The 22,054-nt window shown below is 38.0% G+C and overlaps 1 protein-coding gene across 1 annotated transcript in view; it reads right to left on the bottom strand.

The window, feature by feature from the left end:
• The window catches only part of GRXCR1 (glutaredoxin and cysteine rich domain containing 1), a 115,492-nt gene that overhangs the window by 70,042 nt on the left and 23,396 nt on the right, over positions 1-22,054 (bottom strand). The gene's annotated exons all lie outside the window — the stretch shown is intronic.

Genomic DNA, 22,054 nt, shown 5'->3' on the forward strand with positions numbered 1-22,054 from the left:
AGAAATCAGCTGACAGTCTTATGGGGGCTCCCTTGCAGGTAACTAACTGGTTTTCTCTTGCTGCTTTAAAGAGGCCCTGTTTGTCTTTAACCTTTGGCATTTTAATTATGATGTCTCTTATTTGAGAATCTCTGCACTTCTTGGGCTTATATATCTATTTCCTTTACCAGGTTAGGGAAGTTTTCTGTCATTATTTCTTCAAATAGGTTTTCAATCCCTTGTACTCTCACTTCTCCTTCTGGTACTCCTATGATGTGAATGTTGGTACACTAGATGTTGTCCCAGAGGCCCCTTGAACTCTCCTCAACTTTTTGGATTCCTTTTTCTTTTTGCTGTTCTGATTTGATATTTTCTGCTACCTTATCTTCCAAATTGCTGATCAGATCCTCTGCTTCCTCTAATGTACTGTTGATTCCCTCTAATGTATTCTTTCTTCGTTTCAGTTATTGTACTCTTCATTTATGACTATTTCTTTTTTATGTTTTCTATCTCCATTTTTATGTTTCTTGTCTCTGCTAAAGTTCTCCCTGAAATCATATTGAGCATCCTTATAACCAGTATTTTAAACTCTGCATCTAGTAGATTACTTATGTCCATTTTGTTTAGTTCTTTTTCTAGAGCTTTGTTCTATTCTTTCATTTGGGACATGTTTCCTTGTCTCTCTATCTTGGCTGCTCCCTGTGCTTATTTCTATGTATTAGGTAGGGCAGCTATGTCTCCTGGGTCTCAGAAGAGTGGCCTTGTTTAATAGGTGTCTTGTGGAGCCCAGTGGTACAGTCTCCCTCCTCACCTGAGTCGGGTGCTTTAGGTATGTCTCTTGTGTGGATTGTGTGTGCCTTCCTGTTATAGATGAGTCTTGGTTGTTATTTTCACATTATTAAAGGGATTAACTCAAGATGATTGGTTGTGAGGATTGGTCATGACTACCAGTGGAGGAGTTGTTGGGCAGGGGCTGACCCTGTGGAGCAGGATTTGCTTTAACAGGGCTCTGGTGCCTGCTCAGTCTGCTCTTTGGTTGTGTCTTTTGTGAAGGTGGTGGGTGGTACACTGTTGTGGTCTGAAGCTGGCCACCAGGTGTGTTGGTTCTGGTGCCTCTTGGGAAGGACTCTTTTGCCTTCCCAAGTTCAGGTGTTGCCTGTGCTCTGCCCAGAGCCTCTTGGTACGAGCCACATAGTGATCTGCAGGTGGTTGCCACTTGTGCTGGGCTTGAAGGTATATGGGAGAGGTTAATGTGTGAACTGAAGCTGGCTGCTACTGCTGGGCATGGTGTTGCTCAGCCAGAGGTATGGGGCATGCCAAGGCCAGATGCTGCTTATTTGGGGTTTGTGAACCTTTGAGAGATTTTAGGAAAGTCCACAGCATAAGCCAAGACAGGTCATTTGTACGGAAAAGTCACTGGAAGTGGCTGGATGGGCCCTCTAGTTGGGTAGGGGCAGGGGGAGGGAATCACCAAGGTGGGTGGAACATTGTTAGCCAGGTTGATGAAGACTCAGATATGGTGTCAGCCTTGGTGTGCAGGCTGGTGGGGGGTTGGGGGGGATCAACAAAGGAACAATAGCTTCTGCCAGAAAGCTATCCCTCTAGTCTGTACCCTGAAGCCAGACAATTCAGTTCCTCCCCATATGTCTTTGGTGCTTTTTGAGCTGTTGCCCCAGCATTGGAGCTCAGAGTGAGTTAGTCCATTCCCATACCCTTTAAGAGAAATGCCTAGGACTCCAGTTCCCTTTGTCTCACTCAGCCACCATCTTTACTGGTTTTCACAGCCAGAATTAATGGGGTCTTCTCTTCCTCGCACTGGAATCATGGACTGGGAAGCCTGCTATGGGCCTGAGATCCCACAATCCTCAGGGGCAGCCTCTACAGCTGAGATACTCCTTCCAATTATTAACTGTCACACATGGGTATGGGACCAGCCCATTCCGTGTCTCCACCCATCCTATCAGTCTCTGTGATTTCTTCTTTTAATCCTTAGCTATACGACTTCTGTTCAGCTAGACTTCAGGCAATTTTCAACAAAGGTTGTTCTGTAGTTTAGTTGCAATTTTGATGTGGTCCTGATGGGGAGGCTACCACAGCATTTGCCTACTTGGCATCTTGACCGGAAGCCCAGAGTGATGTTTTTAATCCAAAATAAACAAACCAACAAAATGTCTCGAGTATATCATCAAACTGATTGTCACTTAAGGAAAAGTCTACAGTGGATATTTTTTCTATTGCATTAACAAATTTTTGGCATCACAACAATGACCCAAAGGTGAAAATACCGAAGGTGAAAACACAGTTTGTTACCACTGCTCAGCCATTCCAGGAGGTGTATATAATTCTGGATAGAATAATTTTATAATGGTTGTCTCTGAATCCACCTTGGCAGGCCAAAAGCTGCAGGCTGAGTGTTGTATAGCAGCCAATATTATGCATTCAAACTAATAACCTAAAGGACTCTTACTTGTCCTCATTTTATCATTTTCAGTAGCACATGAAAAAGAAAAAGTGTTGTGTTTGCAATTAATGTGAAATAATGTGCTTCTATTCAAGTTAATAATAATTTTACAAACACTGGAGTATAAGACTACAAAGTGATACTGTAAAATATTTGTGAAGTGGGAGGTGAGATTAAAACTGGCTAACCACCTCTAAAAAGGAATGGAGAGTATCATCATTCTCCATCACTCTCCTTCAAGATGTCGTTAAATGCTTATGCAGATGTTAGCCATGCCTGAAGAAAGCCTGTTGGCCTTTATCATCATCCATGGTTTACCTGGTAGCACCTACTGAATGGTACATAAAATCTATTAGAAAACAATCACTGTCTAAACTGCATGCCACAGTCACATTTTCAACTGGCTCTGGGAAAGAGAAAGCATCTGTCTTTCTGGTTCCTAAACTATGAGAATATAAGTACAGAAGATGCCAGATATTGTGTTCCCACCACCCCAAAATGTGTAGAAGGAGGAGAGGAGAGAAGCAGAAATGAAAGAAAGGGTCTTGATAGTTTTTTCACTTTCATTTCCATCTCCATCCCCCCCCCCCCCATGATCATGGTGTATTTACATGAGTCAATAAATAAATTCCTTATTGTGTTTTTTGTTTGAGTTGGTCTTTCCCGTCATGACCAACAAAATATACTATTATAATACTCAGATTTCAGCAGATTCAATTAACTTTATTGATTACACTTTGCTTTTCAAAAATAACCTTTCCAGAAGTAACATTTTGGAGAGAAATCAGCCTTTTTATCAGTTTTCACATGCTTGAGACATAGCCCATTTCTATGCTTATTTATCGTGTAGGCTTGAATAAAATAAGTCACTGAAGACTTCAGGTATGCCTGGCTGATCTCCTTTCGCTTGACTTCGTAGTACTAAGAATTCTGAATTTGGAGTGCTCTGTGCTCCTAGGTTAATATTTATTTTCCTTTCTTCTCACCTAAGCTACATTTCTTTTTTAAAATCCTGACATTCTGTATTACATCATCTATAAATCCCATTGTGTGTTCATCACCCAGAGTCAGTTCTCCTTCCATCACCATATATTCGATCCCCCTTACCCTCATCTCCCACCCCCCACCCCCCACCCCCCTTACCCTCTGGCAACCACTAAACTATTGTCTGTGTCTATGAGTTTCTGTTTCTCATTTGTTTGTCTTGTTCTTTTGTTGCTTTTGGTTTATATACCACATATCAGTGAAATCACATGGTTCTCTGCTTTTTCTGTCTGACTTATTTCACTCAGCATTACACTCTCAAGATCCATCCATGTTGTCACAAATGGTCCTATATCATCTTTTCTTACGTACACCTGAAATCTATGTAATTTTACTAACAATTGTCACCTCAATAAATTTAATTAAAAAAATAAAATAAAATAAATAAATAAATAAATAAAATAAAATCCTGACATAATTCAAACCCAGTAAGTCTAAAATCATACTTTCCCCCAAATTCATATTATCTCTGATCTTTCTCTCTGGATTTGTTCTCTCCATCTTTTACTGGAGTTACCTCCCATCCAGTCCTCTCTATTGATCAAACCTAATCATAAACCAGTTTCTATTGGAGTGGTGTCCTTATAAAATTTCTCTCATATCTGTATTGCTCTCTTCTTAATGCCCCCCTGCAATACTAAACTCTCATTACCTATTGCCTAGATTACTATATCATAACTCACCTGTCTAATCTAATTCTATTTTCTCTCCACTATGAATGTCAAAATAATCTTCGAACCTTCCAGTAACAAACTGATAAAAATATAAATATCAATTTATATAAATAAATAAATATACATACATATATATAGCTTGCCCTAGATCACACAGCTATGATGTGGAAAATAGAATTGAACCCTAGTACCTCTACCTCCCAAACTAATAATGTGATGCTTTCCACTAACTTACCACATCCCAGTCCTTCCATCAAGGGATGTATGGCTTCCTTTTGCTCTCAAGCATATTTCTATTTGCCCCTTACTTTTCAATCTATGCTTTCTTATGTCATTTACCAATTGCATTCTGTCTTCCAAGCAGGTTGTGAAGGTAAGGTTCAGATCTTCAAGTCTTTCATCTTTTTATTATTTTCTATTCCTAAAATAAAGCTGAGCATAGGGAGGGAGGAAGGGATGAAAGGAGGGAGGGAGGTAGAGAGCGAGAGGACAGAGGAAGATAAGAAATTTTCTAAAATTTTTATAGGAGACATCATTTCTCAAAGTGTGGTCAATAGATCGCCTACATCAAAGGTCCTGAGATGCAGATTCTAGCCCCACCCCCACCCCCCACCATTGATTCTGGTGCTGTAGCTCTGCCACTGCAATAAGAACCCCCAGGTAATTCTTATGTATACCACAGACTGCAAATCACTGAAACCTGAAGTCTCTCAATGTTCTTGCCAAAAGGCAAAATTTTTAAACAGCGTATTCTATTTGTACCCCATAGAGAATAAACAAACATTTTATAGGATGTTTACCTAATTCCTATGACTATCAATGGATGAGACGATCACCTTTTTCTCAGTTTTTCACTCTTACTAAAGGAAGAGTTATAGTTAAAACCTTCCACTGAGCTGACAGTGGGCCAGATCCAGGTACCTACACTGTCTTACTTCCTTTCTTGATTTTGTGAAGGAAATGTAATGGAAGATAGGGTGAAATCTTACACAAAAATCCAATTCATCATTAAAACAGTCATCTCATTTTACATAAATCTCAACTTGACCTTTTTTTCTACTTGTATATGCTTCACGCTGCATCCAGTTGACAAGATCTAGCATATTCAAAATAAATGATATCATTTTTCTTTCTCTTATATTTTGTAGAAATGATTTCATGTCACCAGACACACATCCCTGACACCAGATTCTACATGAGCAGAAGAATTCCCTATGATGATGCTGTAGCCCCACACAAATCATGTCACCTCTATTCCTTCTTAAAAACAGCACAAGAACATGCTGTCAATCGAACGCCTGGTGAGCAGATTTTTGAAATGATGTGTTCAAGTTTCTATTTCACTTTGGGGATACACCAAATTAATGAGGGGGAGAAAAATCCTCTTGATGGTGCCCTAATTTGACCCGTCTATGTGGTTCTAACAAGGGGATGGGATCAACATCTAAGGGATGTTGTCACATACTTTAAGTCTGTTTGCTGTGATTTCTTTCGCTTTTCAATAGTGAGGATAATTTTGTCCTCAACAGTTTACACACTCTCCCGGCTGACATGTATTAGAAGATGATGGGTTGATTTTAGTCCCTTCAGTCTATTGTCATTAAAGACAGACTTGATCTAAGCAATTCACACTATAGCAGACACCGCGGTGTGTAATGGGGATAACATCGGCTATGCATCAGACGTCCAGGATCTCATTTCCAGTTTGGGCACAACTTTGGGGCCTTTATATAATCCTTTTGGAACTCATTTGCCTGTTTATTAAATGAGAGGAGTGGACGAGATCAAGGGCCACAAATTCAAAGGTTTTGTAGGAATTAAGCAGGTAAGCAAATGTGGGGAGTACAGTGATCACGTTAGACAACCGTGAGTGGTGGAGGTTAAGAGGAACTGGATTTTTATGCACTCTCAAGAAGCATTCAAATTAAAAATAATTTTCAAACACTGTATTAACCAAACCTCTGGAAGTCAAATTCAGCCCATAGGCTACACACAATCCCTGAACTAGATAGTTTCCTAAGTATCTTCCAGCTTTAATCATGTATTCTAAGATTGCCAGTAATGGTAATTGAAAACGCCTTGTAGCAAAGATAGTAATAATTGTTAACATTTATCGGGTGCTTATTCTATACCAGACTCTTAGCTAAATACTTTACCTATAGCAACTCATTTTAATCCTCATAACTATTCAATGAAGTAGGCATATTATCATAATCCTTCTTTTCCAGAGGAGAAAATTGAGGCATAGAGAGTTTAAACAACTTGTCCACACTAATCCACTTAAATTTCTGTATGCATAGCTCAAATAAATAAGCTGTCTACCAAACAGATTAAATATTTTGCCATATATTTACCATTTCTTTCAGTGACTTCTCCTGAAAAATTTAGAAATGTATAGAATCTTCCTTGTGGTAGTTTTATGTTTTTTCATTAAGGTCTTTATCACTTTTACCATTATGTAAAGAACTGTTGTTCATTTGTTTGATAATCGTACACATTGATGGGAATCTTATTGATCTTCATATAAGAGGTCACTGTGAAATCACAGGTCTCTGCTTGATCATTAACATCACATATATTAATTTTAAACTCTGTATATATCCCTTATAATTTCTTAGTATACAAAGAATAAAAAGAATTATAAAAGCATCATACAATAGAGCAAACCAGGCTTAATCAATTTCATAACTGACTAAATATTCACTTTATAAATTTTAATCAAGAAACTTAATGAAAGATAAAATATTTGAAAGTTAGGAAATAATTTATGTGCCAACATTATTTAATGTTCTACTCCATTAAAAGTAATATAGTTATTTTTGGTGTCTCTATATTACTGAAATAGCATTGTGTGCTAAGAGGACTAATTGGTATTATAAGTTAAAGAGTAAGAATAGGAATAATTTTTTATAAAAAGTGAATTGTCTAAAATGTTTATAATTTTTAAAATTAAAGAAAAAGCATTTTATCAATTTCATTTGAAAGTTAATATAGTCATAGATTCAGAATAATAAAACTAGAAGTTTATAGAAACCAGTGGGTACTGTTCCTTGACCCATTTATTGGGCTATATTAGAGTTGCATCTGATCATAGAAATTAACAATTTATTTTAATCTGAAATACCAATTAAGATAACCATTAAAATTTAGTAGTTTGGATTTCTGGTTTTAGCTCCAACATATAGAGACCTTAGAAGTTGTCATTTCTGTGCTTACAAGAAAAGCCAGACACAACAAAAATCACTGACTTCTTTTGGGTCTTCAAAAAACTCAAGTTGCAGGTGAAACTGCCATCCTAAAATCTGGAGAGACAGAGATGCATTCAGAGAAACATAGCTGAGCTCTGCTTACCTGAAGCCATAAGCTGGGAGGACACCCAAGTGATAATTTTGATAAACTGTTGATGCCTAAGTGTGGACTAGCATGACGATGTGAAAGTCCAAAGGGGCTGCTGTTTTAGGGAAGCTTTCACAGTTTCATGAGTTTTCCTTCCAGGAATCCCAACAGGTTCCACAGCGAAGAACAAAGAAAGCTCCCCCCAGGCTCTCACAGGAGGGGAAAAGTAACCCCGGTGAAAGCACTCAGGGCTAATTCTCCTCTCCTTAAGCGTGGGTTGCATGTAGTGATTTTCCAAAGAGCACTGTATGGAAAGTGGAGGAAAAGAGTAAGGATGGTACAGTGGAGAAACCTGACAAGCATTGCCACAGCCAGGTGATCAAGTTAAGCTTCAATAGTGGTAAGTCAGGTTGGTAGTATATACCCTGAATGTGATGTGATGAAAATGGTGCTTCGCCTCTGTGATTTTCCTCCCCAAAACACATAACCCCAGGCTAGTCATGAGAAAAACACTGAACAAATCCCAATTGAGGCATACCTGAGCAACACTCCCCCAAACTATCAAGGAGATCAAAATCAAGGGATTACCTGAGAAGCTAAATGTAATGTGCTAACTTGCGTACGATTCTGGAACAGAAAAAGGACATTGAGGAAACACTGAGGAAATCTGAATAAACTAAATTAATAATAATGTATCAATATTTGTTCATTAATGTACTAATTTTAAGACATCAATAATAGGGGAAATTGGGTGTGGGATATATAGCAAGTGTCTATTATCTTCACAGTTTTTTGTAAATCAAAAACTATTCTGAAATAAAACATTGAATTTTTTAAAAGAAAAGACTAATAAACATGAAAAAAATCTAATACTAGTCATAAAAAGCTTACAAATTCATATAAAATATTAATAGTTTGCTATACCTCAGATAAATATTCATTAAAATTAGAGAATTGAATATTGTTCCCTCATTAAAGACCAGTTTTCAGCTCGGTATGTGGTCTCAAAATACAGAAAATTCTGGTCTACTGTAACTTTTATTGAAATGATATTAAAAAGTAAAATGACAATATGATAATGCTGTTTTCTAATATATATATCATTTGACAAAGAAACACAGTAGCTCCAAAGAAGGATACTTCTCACCCTGTTCCTCTCCTCATCCAAATTAACATAAGTCAGGATTACAAATCCCCAAAATTTTTTCACAGTGAAAAAGAAAAAAAATATATCATGGGAGTTCTTTAAGTGAAATATCACAGTCGCCTCTTGGAGAACCACAGTACACTTTAGCACAAAAGATTGAGAAGACCTAGTGTTAAGAAATTTTGTAAGGCCATTGTACAGTTTTCCACAAAGTACATATTAATCAAAGGGACACAAAACTTCCAAATAATACAGTACATTCAGATCTTTCAGGAAGAAGAACTCTAAATAATTTAACATGCCTTTCTTAGTCGTGTCAGATGCTTCTGTCTGGCATTCACAAACTTCTACTATTCAGTCTATTTATCTCATTGCATGTTCGGTCCACATCTCAGACTCCTTTACCATGAACCGTTGCTCTTACAAAGCTCCGCCTTCTTCAGCTGAAGATTAGTTTTATTTGTGAGACTCACTTAAGACTTTTTTTCTTATTGGGCTACCTGAAATGCTCCTTCCTTCTCTTCTCCCTAAATTCTTACTCATCTTTCAAAGCCTAGCTTAAATCACATTCTTGCACAAAGCCATCTTTAACTCTCCTGGCCCAAATCAGTTCTGTCTTCTCTTTCTTCCTATAGTTCATACTGTAGATGATGCTGACTTTGCCCCTTATTGCACAATGTTCAATTACTTCACTCACTATTCCATGGACCATTCAGAATGTATTTGGTTTTGTTTTTCCTGATCATCTCTTAGTAGTAGAAATCAACACATCACAATGGGGGAAATGTTAAGTTTGCTACTTTTTGGTATGCTTCTGAATGCATGTGTATGTCTTTTTTTTAAGAGTCTATAATTCTTTGGAAGCAGAAAATAAGTCTTTCATTTGTTGGTAACCTACCACATGCAATTTTAAAATGTGCTGCACAATACATACTTGTTGTCTTGACATGTTCCTGAGCACTCATGGTATCGGGCATTTCAAAATAATCTTCTTATTTAACAAAACTTGTTTAAAAACTTTTCTTCCTCCAACAAGAAGCCAAGAGTATGGAGTCTACAATCTCCAACCAAAATCCTAATCCCAGACTCAGATCCAGGAGAGGAAATATTCTTAACTAAATTTATTCTGTCTCAAAGATAAGTGCTATTAACCATAAGAATAAGCTTTGGTCAGGCTCCTAAACTTTCTCTGAGCTAATTGATGATGGGGTCTTGTCATCACCAGCTCTTATGTAAGTCCGTATTTATACATGGATCTGCACAAATCACTAGTTTTAGCTGTTATATATGTAGCTGTTATTCTTGCAAGTTTATTGAAACAGCAGGTATAATAAAAACATGGAGAACAGATAAGTGAAAATATTTTGTGAAAAACAAAATAAAAGTCAAGTAAAAAAATAACTCTGTCGCATGATACAGTGAGTGACTAGGAAAATGTGTAGTATGCTGTTAGCTAGAATGGAAGAAAACTGTGTTCCTCTGGGAGTAACCTCAAAATCCTTTCTATGGGAGATTAGCATTCTCAATAAATTATGTGAATTCTATTAGCACGTCAATTATCAAAAATACAAGTGATAACACATATTGGCAAGAATGTGCAAAAAGAGAACCCTTGTACACTGTTGGTGGGAATGTCTAAAGGTACAATCATTATGGAAAATATGTCGAGGTTCCTCAAGAAATTAAAAATAAAGCTACCATATGATGCAGCTCTCCCAGTTCTGGGTACATATCCAAAGGAAATGAAATCACTGTCTCAAGGAGATATATATACACCAATGTTTATTGCAGCATTATTCACAATAGACAAGTTACAGAAACAATCTAAGTGTCCTTTGACAGATAAATGGATAAAGAAAATGTGGTATGTATTTACACAATGAAATATTACTCATATAAAAAGAAGGAAATTCTGTCATTTGTGAAAATGTATGAAACTGAAGAGTGTTATGCTAAGTAAAATAAGTTAGACAGAGAAAGACAAATACTATATGGTATCACTCATATCTGGAATCTAAAAATATCATTCATAGAAACAGATTATAGAATGGTGGTTGCCAGGGGCAATTGGAAGATGTTGGTCAAAGAGCACAACTTTCAATTATAAGATGAATAATTTCTGAGTCTCTGATGTACAGCATGGTGACTATAGTTGTCAATACTAAAAAACAAAACAAGAAAAATAACTTCGTGAGCTGATGGGTGAGTTAATTAACTTGACTGTACTAATCATTTCACAATGTATATAAATATACAATCATCATGTTGTACTTTAAATATGTACAATTTTGTCAATTATACCTCAATATACTCAGGAGGAAAAAGACATAGTGTGGCTGAAAAGATAAGAAAACAGGACCTTTACATTTGTTGTCTACAAGAGATTCACTTCAGATTGAAAGATACACACAGACTGAAAATAAAGTGATGGATGGAAATGGAAATGAAAAAGAAAGAAAGAAAGAAAGAAAGAAAACCTCATACCATACAACACAGAGTTTAAAACAAAAGTTGTAACAAGATACAAAGAAAGACACAGTAATCCCACTTCTGTATTTATCCAAACAAACCCATAACACTACTTAGAAGGGATATGTACATCCATATATTTATTACAGTGTCATTTACAACAGCCAAGACATGAAGGCAACCTGGATGGCCATCAATGGATGAGTGGCTAGAGCAGAGATGATACATATATACAACAGAATATTAGCCATAAAATAAAATTTTGTCATCTGCAACAACATTGATGGACCTAGATGGTATTTACCAAGTAAAATAAATCAGACAGAGAAAGACAAATGCCATATGATTTCCCTTATATGTGGAATCTAGAGAACAAGATAAAGGAGCAAACAAAACAGAAATAAGCTCATAGATACAGAGAGTACATTTGTGGTTGTTGGATTCGGGAGTTGCAGGGAAGAGTAAAGCAGGGAGGGAATTAAGAGGTACAAATTGCTATTTACAAAATACTCATGGGAATACAGAGTGTAGAATGAGCTATATAGTTAGTAGTATTATAACTACGTATGATGTCAGATAGGCATTGGTTTTCTTGGGTTGCTCACTTGGTAAGTTATGTAAATGTCCAATCACTGTGTTGTACACCTGAAACTAAAATAATATTGTATGTCAACTGTAATTGCAAAATAAAAAAATATTTTAAAAAATAAATTAATATCATGTAGTCAAACTTAGAAAAAAAAAATGTTCAACCACAAGCTTAACTATTAACCCATATTAGAGAATAATCAGCTAGAAGTTGCAGTGTCAAAGAGATCTTCAACAAAGCATTATGAATTATTTACAATTTGGCAAAACAACCCAATGTGAAATATGTGTAACATCAGTTTTGAATACCAAAGTTACAGAGCATAATACACTGAAGCGATAGAATCTCACAGGAAAACCTATATTAATTTTCAGTCAGTGGATTGCTTTCCAAAAAAAAATAAAAAACCAGAATTACAACATCTGGGAATGAAGAGTTTCAAAAGCATGAATTAGGTGATTTCACCTCAATTGTCCATTTATTTTAAAAATATTTATTGTATATCTGCTATATGCCAGGCACTGTTCTGTAAACTTGTGATACAGCAGTGAATAAAACAAACCAAAAAATAATTTCTGTCCCTATGGAGCTAGCATTCTAAGTGGACACTTTGAGCATTTTTACCCATATTCACCCAGAGTTGGGCTCAAAGAAACTCAGAATGAAGGGAACATTAAATAAGTTTAGCTCGCTAGAACTAATTGTACTTTTCTTTCCTTTTTTTTTTTCAGTTTATGAAAACCTAGAATAGAGCGCTGTCATGCTGAATCATCTTTATTCACGAACAGCAACATGGCAGCTAGAAGAACTAAAAAAATATCAACTGAGCAACTTCAGGTGGACAGAGATAGAAGATTAGAACACATCTGAAAGAAACCTATTCTCTCAAGGATATTTGAAGTGTGCAGTCAAAGCAGTTTATTCCATGGCAGTATTTAAGGGAATAATTAATGAGTCAAAGTAATCTGAACTTCTCCCACCCAAAGGTATTTTATATTGAAGTTCTTGCTTATTTAGTTCCAGAAGTGTCCCACTGATCTCTGGAGGTGGTGAAAATTGTTGGTGGGATTAATTGAATCAGCTATCTTTCTGTACAACCCCTCCTCCTCCATGTTTTGCCTCTATCAACACAAGCACTTTCTCTCCATCTTGCATTCTCTCTCCACCTCATTAAATCCCCTGTGAAGATGGTGGAAGAGCAGAAGTTCAAATGATTCCATTTCAATTATAATAGTGAAAAAAAGGAAATAGCCTAAAGTTTTTATATGCACAAATTTAGCATATTTTTAAGACAATTATATCTGAAAATGTCACTCTGAGGTTATTAAGGAAACTGCTTACATAAATTACAATGATAATCAAATTGCTGGAAAGAAATAATGACAATTGAAATTAGAAAAATTCAGCTAATTGGACTGCTGCGATTTATTCTTCAAATGAACCTCTAATTAAGGTGCTGATGCACTTTGAAAAATAACTTACTCTTTATTTGCTTCTGGAATTGAATTATTCCAAGGTTTATAAACAAACTAGAGGCTGCCATTTTGGGATCTATAGTTTTCGCATTCTGCTTTCATTAGCAAGTTGCCCTTACTAATGCCCTTCCAAATTCTTCACTGACCCTCTCCCTTCCATCTAATTTTCTTTCTCCCTCCAAAACATGTAAATCAGTCTTAATTAAAGGGGCACCCAACCGAAAGACAGGAGCTATACCTACTTGCCATGTAAGAACTTAAAATGTTCCTAAATATACTCAGACATCTGAGTATAGGAACATCTCACAAACTTTCCTCTTTCATGGGGGATGATGAAAACAAATGCATGCATTGCTACATAAACCATTTTGAATGACAAACAAATTGCAGATTGCAACTAAGAGTTTCTGCTAACAAATGCATATTGTTTATAGGGCCAAGGTGGAACAGGTACTCCAATAAAGCAGCTAATGGCTTGCAAAGCATGCAATTTTCAGACTTCTCTGACTTTCATATCTGAAATCCTACTCCTGCCCCCACTTGTTACCCCACTTTTCTTTCTCAATCTCTTTTGTAGATTTCCTTCATAGCATTTATCACTAACTGCAGGTACATTATACATGTACCTAGTTATATATTTGCTTATTATCCACCTTTCCAAATATATTGTAAGCTCCAGGAAGGCAGGAATTTTGGATTGTCCCTGTTGTATACACAGCACCTAGAAACATACCTGGCACATAAAAGTTACTCCGTATATTTCTGTTATGCAAAGGAAAGAAAAGGAGAGAAGGAAATAAAACTGGTTGGAAAAATTTGTTTTGGAGTCAGAAGTTCCTGAATTGCAACACAGTTTATTGCTTCTTTTATCGTTGCTGATGTTGTTGTTGTTTCCAGCTGTACAGAGGTATAACTGACAAATAAAATTGTAAGATATTATATGTGTACAATGGGATGATTTGATATACGTATACAAGTGAAAGTATTTCCCCACCGAGTTAAGACAGTCCATCATCTCAACTATTGATTTTTTTTTCATTTTTGTGAGAACATTTGCGTTCTACTCTCAGCAAATTTTAATTCTACAGTACGGTATTACCAACTATATCACCATGTTATACATTATGTCCTCTGATCTTATTTATTTAAGACTGAAATTTTGTACCTTTTTACCAACCTCTCCCTACGTCCCTTGTCTCAGCCCCAGACAACCACTTTTCTACTTTGTTTCTATAAATTTGCTGTTTTTATGTTTATTTTTTAAGATACTATGCAGTGTTTGTCTTTCTCTGTCTGACTTATTTCACATAGCATAATACTTTTCAGATTCATCCATGTTGTCACAAATAACAGGATTTCCCTATTTTTTTTGAGGCTTCCCTATTTTTTTGAGGCTGAATAACATTCCATTGTATATATAAACCACATTTTCTTTATCCATTCATCAATGGACATTTCAGTGGTTTCCATACCTTGGCTATTGTGAATAATGCTGCTATGAACAAGGGAGTGCACATACCTCTTCAAGATAATGTTTTTGTTTCCCTTGGACATAAACCTGTAAGTGGGATTGCTGAGTCATAAAGTAGTTCTATTTTTAATTTCTTGAGGAAACTCCATACTGTTTTCCATACTGACTGAACCAGTTCATTGCTTTTCTTAAATATATGAATTTGGGAAGATTATGTAAGTTTTCTGAACCTCTGTTTCCTTAGCTAAAAACAGAATTAACTTTATCTTTCCCACAGAGTTGTTTTAAGGATTAAATGTGATAATATAGATAAAATCATCAATCAATCATTATTCCTGGTACATTACACACACACTACACACACACACACACACACACACACACATACATGCACACATTTATTATACAATTTTTACCCTGTCTTACATAAGTATTTCTTAAAGTACAATTACTACTATTAAAAGCACATCAGTAGCTAACGAGTGCTTGTCAAATTTGAAAGTGAATTATAGGATCTGGTCCATGTATTTAGGTCCTTCCATAAATGAGAGTCCCTCTCAGGAATCAGATCCTCTTTCTGTGTTGTAACATCCTGCTCTCTATTGCTTTTTCTACTTTACATAATCTAGGGAACTGCTTGTCAACTTTAGTGACAGGTAATTTATTACTGATGATAGCAGTGATATTTGTAAGTGATTTACCTTTTAATACAGAACAGAGTAAATTCAAGGTTATCCCACAGTAACTTCCTGCTCACTCAGTAGTGTTCTGAAATGTTCCCCTCAGTAAGAGAGAATGAAATGAAGGAGAGAGAATGCAAGATGGAGAGAAAGTGCTTGTGTTGATAGAGGCAAAACATGGAGGAGGACGGTTGTACAGAAAGATAGCTGATTCAATTAATCCCACCAACAAGTTTCACCACCTCCAAAGATCAGTGGGACACTTCTGGAACTAAATGAGCAAGAACTTCAATATAAATATTGAATTATTACTATATAATAAGCTGTGTCACTTCAGCGTTGCCCATGGAATAAGGTCTGGTTAGTGAGCAATAAAAACTACTATGTATATCTCTGAAGAAAAAAATGTTGGAGCATTTTTGGAGATTTTTAAGGAATTAGTGGTTGTGGGACTAATGTGTATGTGCATAGCCTAGCCTGCTGACAGATGGAGGCGTAAAAGCATGGGGTGAGGCTAAGAGAAAAGATTAAGTTGGTAATTTGCATGTTGCCTAGAAAACATTTTTAAGCCAAATTACAATTATGCTATTTGCTTAACTGTGAAGTAAAAGAAAATGTCTATAAACAAAAAGCAAAGATCAAGGTAAATATTTAGCTAAATAGTCCTTTTTCTTTTTAATTGGCAAAGTTACCTACTCTAATAGAGGGATGATTTTGTCGGCATGCATATTAGGATATTAAGAGATTTTCTTATTCACCCTGGAATGGACTACTGAGACTGTAAGCTGAAAACACAAAAGCATAATTACCTAATAATTGAGGACCAACAGTCCCTCGTGGGTTTATTAAGAAAAAAATAAATGAGCTCTGCTATGCTCCAAACACCTCCCCACCCCACTCCAACACCCCCCATAGCAGGAGAAGAGAAAAGGGAGCAGAGGATCATTAGAGTAGGTAGTTGTTGGCCAGCTCTCTAGAGAACCCCATTCTTACCCTCCTGTAGCCATGCCCCACCCTACAAGGTGAGGGACAAAGACACAGACCTCTCTGAAATGCACTATCTTCTAGATCATGCTCTACGTACTCCAGAATTCTCTCACCAGATGGTCTTAACTCTGCTCTCACAGCTTATACAGACTTCTTCCCTTGTTTAATTCCCCTGAAGAGCACAACCCTTATACCTAATGAGCAAGCGGTCAAGGGGAAGCGTTTGTAGCAGGTGGCAGGATGTAAATCAGAGTGTGAACATGTTGGCAGAAGTGATTACACGCAGGTGTATAAGGCCACTCTCAGTGTGAGACAGATCCAGGACTGCAAAAATAAAAATGGTAGGCCTTGGGCCATGGATGCTGAGGTGGGCCGGGACAGTCCATTCTGTGCCACCATGTTAACATACAACATTACAAGGAGTTCTACAATTCTAAATTCCAACCTGATCTTGAAGATCATTATGTTTGAATTAGGTTGGTGAAAAAGCGATTGTGGTTTTTGCAATTATTTTTAACCTTTTAAACAGCAATTACCTTTGGACCAACCTAATATATCTATCAAGATAAGTATATGGAATATATTTATTTAGCACTTTAACAGCTTGATATATAACTTCTTAATATTTAGACATAGGGTGTCAGGGTCTCCACTTGTACTCATGCACCAGGCTCAACAGATGTTAGGGGTAGCCAACGGAGAGGCATCTGGGGCAGCCAATCAGTGTTAGCCAAAAGATAAACGAGAAACACTTGTGACTTTCAATCACTTTCTCCTTCCTACAACACAGACATGGGGACCTAGGAAAGGAAGGGGTGTGGAGGAAAGGAAGGCAGATGGTATATTCTAGGAGCAGACCAGACCCCCTCAGCTCTCTAAGTTTTACCAGCCCTAAGTCAAATCAGCAATGGGAAAGAATATCCCTTGAATGGGATAAGAGAATGAGTGTTTTAGGAGTAGAAAAATTAAGAATCATTACGGGATTTGTCTGAGATACTGATGAAATTCAAAGAGACGAAACATGCTTAAAGACAGTGATTTGAAAAAATAAAACCACTTATTGTTTGAATCTCACTAGATTCAGACTACTTACTAAACTATTTAGAGATGGACTGAGTGTGTATATGTGTGTGCAATTACAGTATTCCCTATGTACAAGATGCCTCACCCTTGTATTCTAACTAGAAAATTACCTACTCTTCTCTAGCATAGTATTCATTGAGTGGGTCTTCAGTAACCAGAAGCATGATACAGTTCTGAATTCCCAAATTTAGAAGTTCTTTAGAAAAATCTAAAAATGGGTAAAAGTGGGGATGTGGGTATAAATTTTACTATGGGGAAAGCTCATTGGCATTTATTTTCTGGGATTTTAACGGAAATCATTGTAGGTCTAAATGATAACCCCATAACGAAGGCTACTGAGAATAATTTATTGGCCTCTGCTTACTAAAGAAGATTGAAGCAGAAAAAGCAGACAGAGCTATTAAGGTCACTGTAATAAGGATTTGATCAGGATTAGTGTAACTGTCCAGTGTGGGAAATGAGAGAAGGACGAAACATTTGTTTTTCCAAATATTATATTTAAGAAATGCTATAAGAAATAGCAAAAGGAAAGGAAGAAAAGGAAAGGAGGAAAGGACAGAGGGAGGGAGGGAGAGAGGAAGGAAGGGCGGAAAGGGGGGTGGGGATGGAGAGGAAGGGAAACTTAAACCTTATAGGAGTCATCCAGTTTGACAGAGAGAAGAATTCACTCTCACATGCTGCACAGAGCTGGGATCTGAAGCAGAACCTCTGAGTCCTTGTAATGTGTGCTCTGCACATACCATGTCAACATATTCTCTAAGCTTCCAGCTTCTCTAGGCATGATTACCACACATCGCAATACTATTTGCTACTTCTATGTGACACCTTGTCCCAACATCCATATCATAATTTAACATGGCAGGGGATGCAAATTAGTTCTACATTAATTAATCATAAGCTGTAAAATAGAAGCCTTTTTGGCTGAATGGGCAAGCATATGATTAGAAATATTAAAAAGTTCCCTGCAGTTGAGATCATTGCCAAGGAATATACTCACTGTCTGTGCGCAATGCTCATCCCCCCACTTCCTCCTTCACATTTCCAGTTGCCGACTCCGAGCAAGGCAGCCTGTTCTACAAGTCATTTGTCAGTGTGTCCACTGTCCTCCAATAAACTCTCTGCCAGTGACGCAGAAGTACACTGTGGAGAATCTCTGCTAATGGATGGTCATCAATGCCACACTCCCTGCCTCCTCCTCAGACATGGGCCAGAGGTGTCGCTTCCCTCTTGGAGGTCTAGAATCCATGCCATTGTGCCACAAAGGCCATGCTTTGCACAGAGCAGACTCCACAGGCATGCTGGAGGTACACATGGTCATTCTGCACATTCCGTGTCTCCAAGGCAAACCACATAGTAGGATGCATCAGGATCCCTGAGAGATGTAAACATCCACTGATAGATTTCCAAATCAGTAACATAAATGGAGAATAACTATTATGGAGATTTACATCTCTAGAAATTAAAATTGTAATCTCCATTTAGAAAATAAGGGATAAGTTCTGGAAATTATTTACTCCCAGTAAGTGACATGTTGTTTAACCTGGCCTTGTGACCACTGGTTCAGTGTATTTTAAAGGATCCAATGAGAACAACCAAGAAAACAGGGCTAAGTGGGTCTCTATATTATCCAAATGTATTCCTTTCAAATTCTGTCAGGTTCCCAATCCAATGGCACTGTCATAGGGGGCGTCCGGCAGGGTCTCTGCTCCCGCTCCCCACATAAGAATGCAGGATATGGTGAGGCCAAAAAGGAACACCCACGGAGCCATAGATGGGGAGTTACACCACTGTAGTCTCACTGGCGGCTGGGCGAGACACAGGAAGCAGGAGCCACACTGTTCTCAACCTCACTGCGCCGCTTGCAGGCTCAGCCACCATCCTCTTGCTAGCCCCCATTTTTTCTGCTAGCATAGCCACAGCAGTTATATTAGTGCCCAATGGCTCACTGGTTACAGCTGACGGCCAACTAGCCACAGCTGATGGCCATCCAATCACAGTTGATGGCCATTTACTACCTGAGCCAACACCTTTCTATGTGAGGCCGAGAGCCTGGAAACTGCTTTCTGGGGCTCTGTCCCCACCGGCACTGTTGTGAAAGGCCTGAATTTTTTTATGCTTGGAATCACAGTATCTCAGATTTGCCCCCAAAGGAATGAAATTTCATAGTGCATATTTATAAAATGGAAAACAAAAGCAAATGGCACACTTTTACAATATCATGTGCAAGAGGGTAGACTAAGAAGCTGGCCGTGGCCTCAAATTCAAATGCCCACAGGAGATAAAGCAGGCAATGTAAACATGAGAGATTCGTGCCAGGTATAAAAAAGCAACAGAGTAGATTTGAGAATAAATACCAAGGATGCCTGGAGTTGGAGATACGGAAATAAAAAAGGAATAGGGTCAGTGGCCTACTGGAAGGTGCAACCCTATCTGACAAGCCTGTCACTACATAGCTCTAGCTGATATCACTTGAGGAAATGTAGGTCCAGATTTGTCAAGAGATGCCACTATCTAGATTTACATAAAATCTCCTAATTTTAAAATATTTGCAACTAATATGGGTTTTTTAATCTGTAGTATTATTAAATTATTAGATAGTTATTAAAATGGCAGTTAGTGGAGCTCCTAGGTTGAGACTGAGATAAATTCACCCTAGGGTTCAGAGTGTATGAAAGATATAAAATGGGGAGTCTTCTTGTGCTTTGTTGATGTGAGTAAACTAAGGTGCCTCTGGGGGGAAAATATGTATCAGAAGAGAGATGGTCAAAGTACAATAAATTGTTACAGAATTAATGGGAGGCAGCAGGAGGAACAAACATCCTTTGTGCTGTCATCCATTCCCTCAACACAAAGCACAACACACAGACCACATGGGCATCTCCAGGGGCAGAAGCTGGGTGTTCAGGTTTTTATTTTGTTTTCAATTTTTGCATTTTAATCATTCAAATCCATCAGTTAACTAATTACAGCCAATAGTTACTGAAAGTCAAGTAAACGGTGCTCTGGCAGATTGTAGACAGATAGAACATGCTCTTGAAGAACCTGTAATCTAGTAGGGAAACAGACAAACTTGAAACCTTAAGGGGCTGTGGGGCAGAGTCCCAGAGAGCAGTTTCCAGGCTCTCAGCCTCACGTGGAGGGGTGCTCCATCGGGTAGTAAATGGCCATCAACTGTGATTGGATGGCTATCAGCTGTGGCTAGTCCACCGTCAGCTATAACCAGTGAGCCATTGGCCACTAATATAACTGCTGTGGCTACCTAGCAGCGAATGGTGGCTGGCAAGCAGTGAATTGTAGTTAGCAAGTGAGGTTGGTTGGCAGAGAAGTGGATGGCTGCGGATCCTGTGGATCCTGCTTCCTGTGTTTCCAACCCAACTGCCACCGAGACTATAGCGGTATGAACCTCCCATCCATGGCTCCGTGGGTGTTCCGTTTTGGCCTCACCCCATCCTGCACTCTTATGTGGGGAGCGGGACCAGAGACCCTGCATGAGACCCCGCTTGAGGCCATCCCTAAGACTTGCAATAGCAGGAGGCAGAAAGTGGAGCAGACATGTAGAGGAGAAAATGGAAGGATATCATCAAGTGAACGGGAAGGTCTGTTTCTCTCAAGCAGTGCTTCTCAAACTTTGATTTGCAAAGGAATCACCTGGACATCTTGTTAAAATGCAACTGATTCAGCAGAGCTGGGTGGGACCAAAATTCTGTTTCTAACAAATTCCCAGGTGATAATGACCGTGTTGGTACTTAGTTGACATGCCGAGAAGCAACAAGGCCTTGACTCTTTATGGGAATTTTAGTATGCCAAGGCAAAAACACACAATTTGGTTAGAAAAGTTGCATAGGATATACATGATTGTAACCCTAGGTTTCCCCCTACACAAAGATGGAGCTGGTGTGGCGAGGGAGACACTCACCAAGGTGAGTTCTGGAGAAATATTACGTGCATATAAAACTGATTTCTAGCCACTCTGTACTCAGATATCAGTAAATGCTGGCTATGCTGGAATCTTACAATGCATATTCACCAGTTAAGTTCTATAACAGATTTCATAATATTGAAAACTAAAAATATGAAGGGGAATATTTCAGGGACCTCCTTTTTCTTATTGTTTTGTCTAATTCCTTTTTCTTATCGTTTTGTCTAATTTCCCTATTAGAGGACTATGGTTTGTGCTTCATAATCACAGTTTTCTCTGTTCCACCCAGAAGCACCAATGTAGAATTTCTGCCGGGGCAGCTTCTTTTCCAGTGAAATACATTCACCCTACAAAGCTCTTATTGGAGAAGCTCTCTGTACCTCGTTACCCTGACTGGCCACCTGTTTCAGAGACTAATTAAAATGAGTGTCAGTGGCTCCATTTGTTACTCTCCCTGTGTAAGTGAGAGGAATCATAGTCATGAGTTGCGGCCAGTAAAGCCCTCACTGGTGAGCCCCAGTTGAGCTGCAGATATACATCATTTTCATTGGCAGTTCTGCCAGCCCTTCATTGGGGATTAATTACTCTGTGGGAGCCGTCTGCCTAGCACGACAAAAACAATTTTCATTAATCAGCTCTGAGTGCGAAATTAATGAAAGCCGCAATCTCATTGGAATAAAGCACTAAACTCTCATTTGTGCTATCAGTACTGGAGGAAATGGGACACTTTTTTTCTCCTC

This window comes from Rhinolophus sinicus, chromosome 1 (genome assembly GCF_057876585.1).
Source record: "Rhinolophus sinicus isolate RSI-liver-muscle chromosome 1, RSI-T2T, whole genome shotgun sequence".
Lineage (NCBI taxonomy): Eukaryota > Metazoa > Chordata > Mammalia > Chiroptera > Rhinolophidae > Rhinolophus > Rhinolophus sinicus.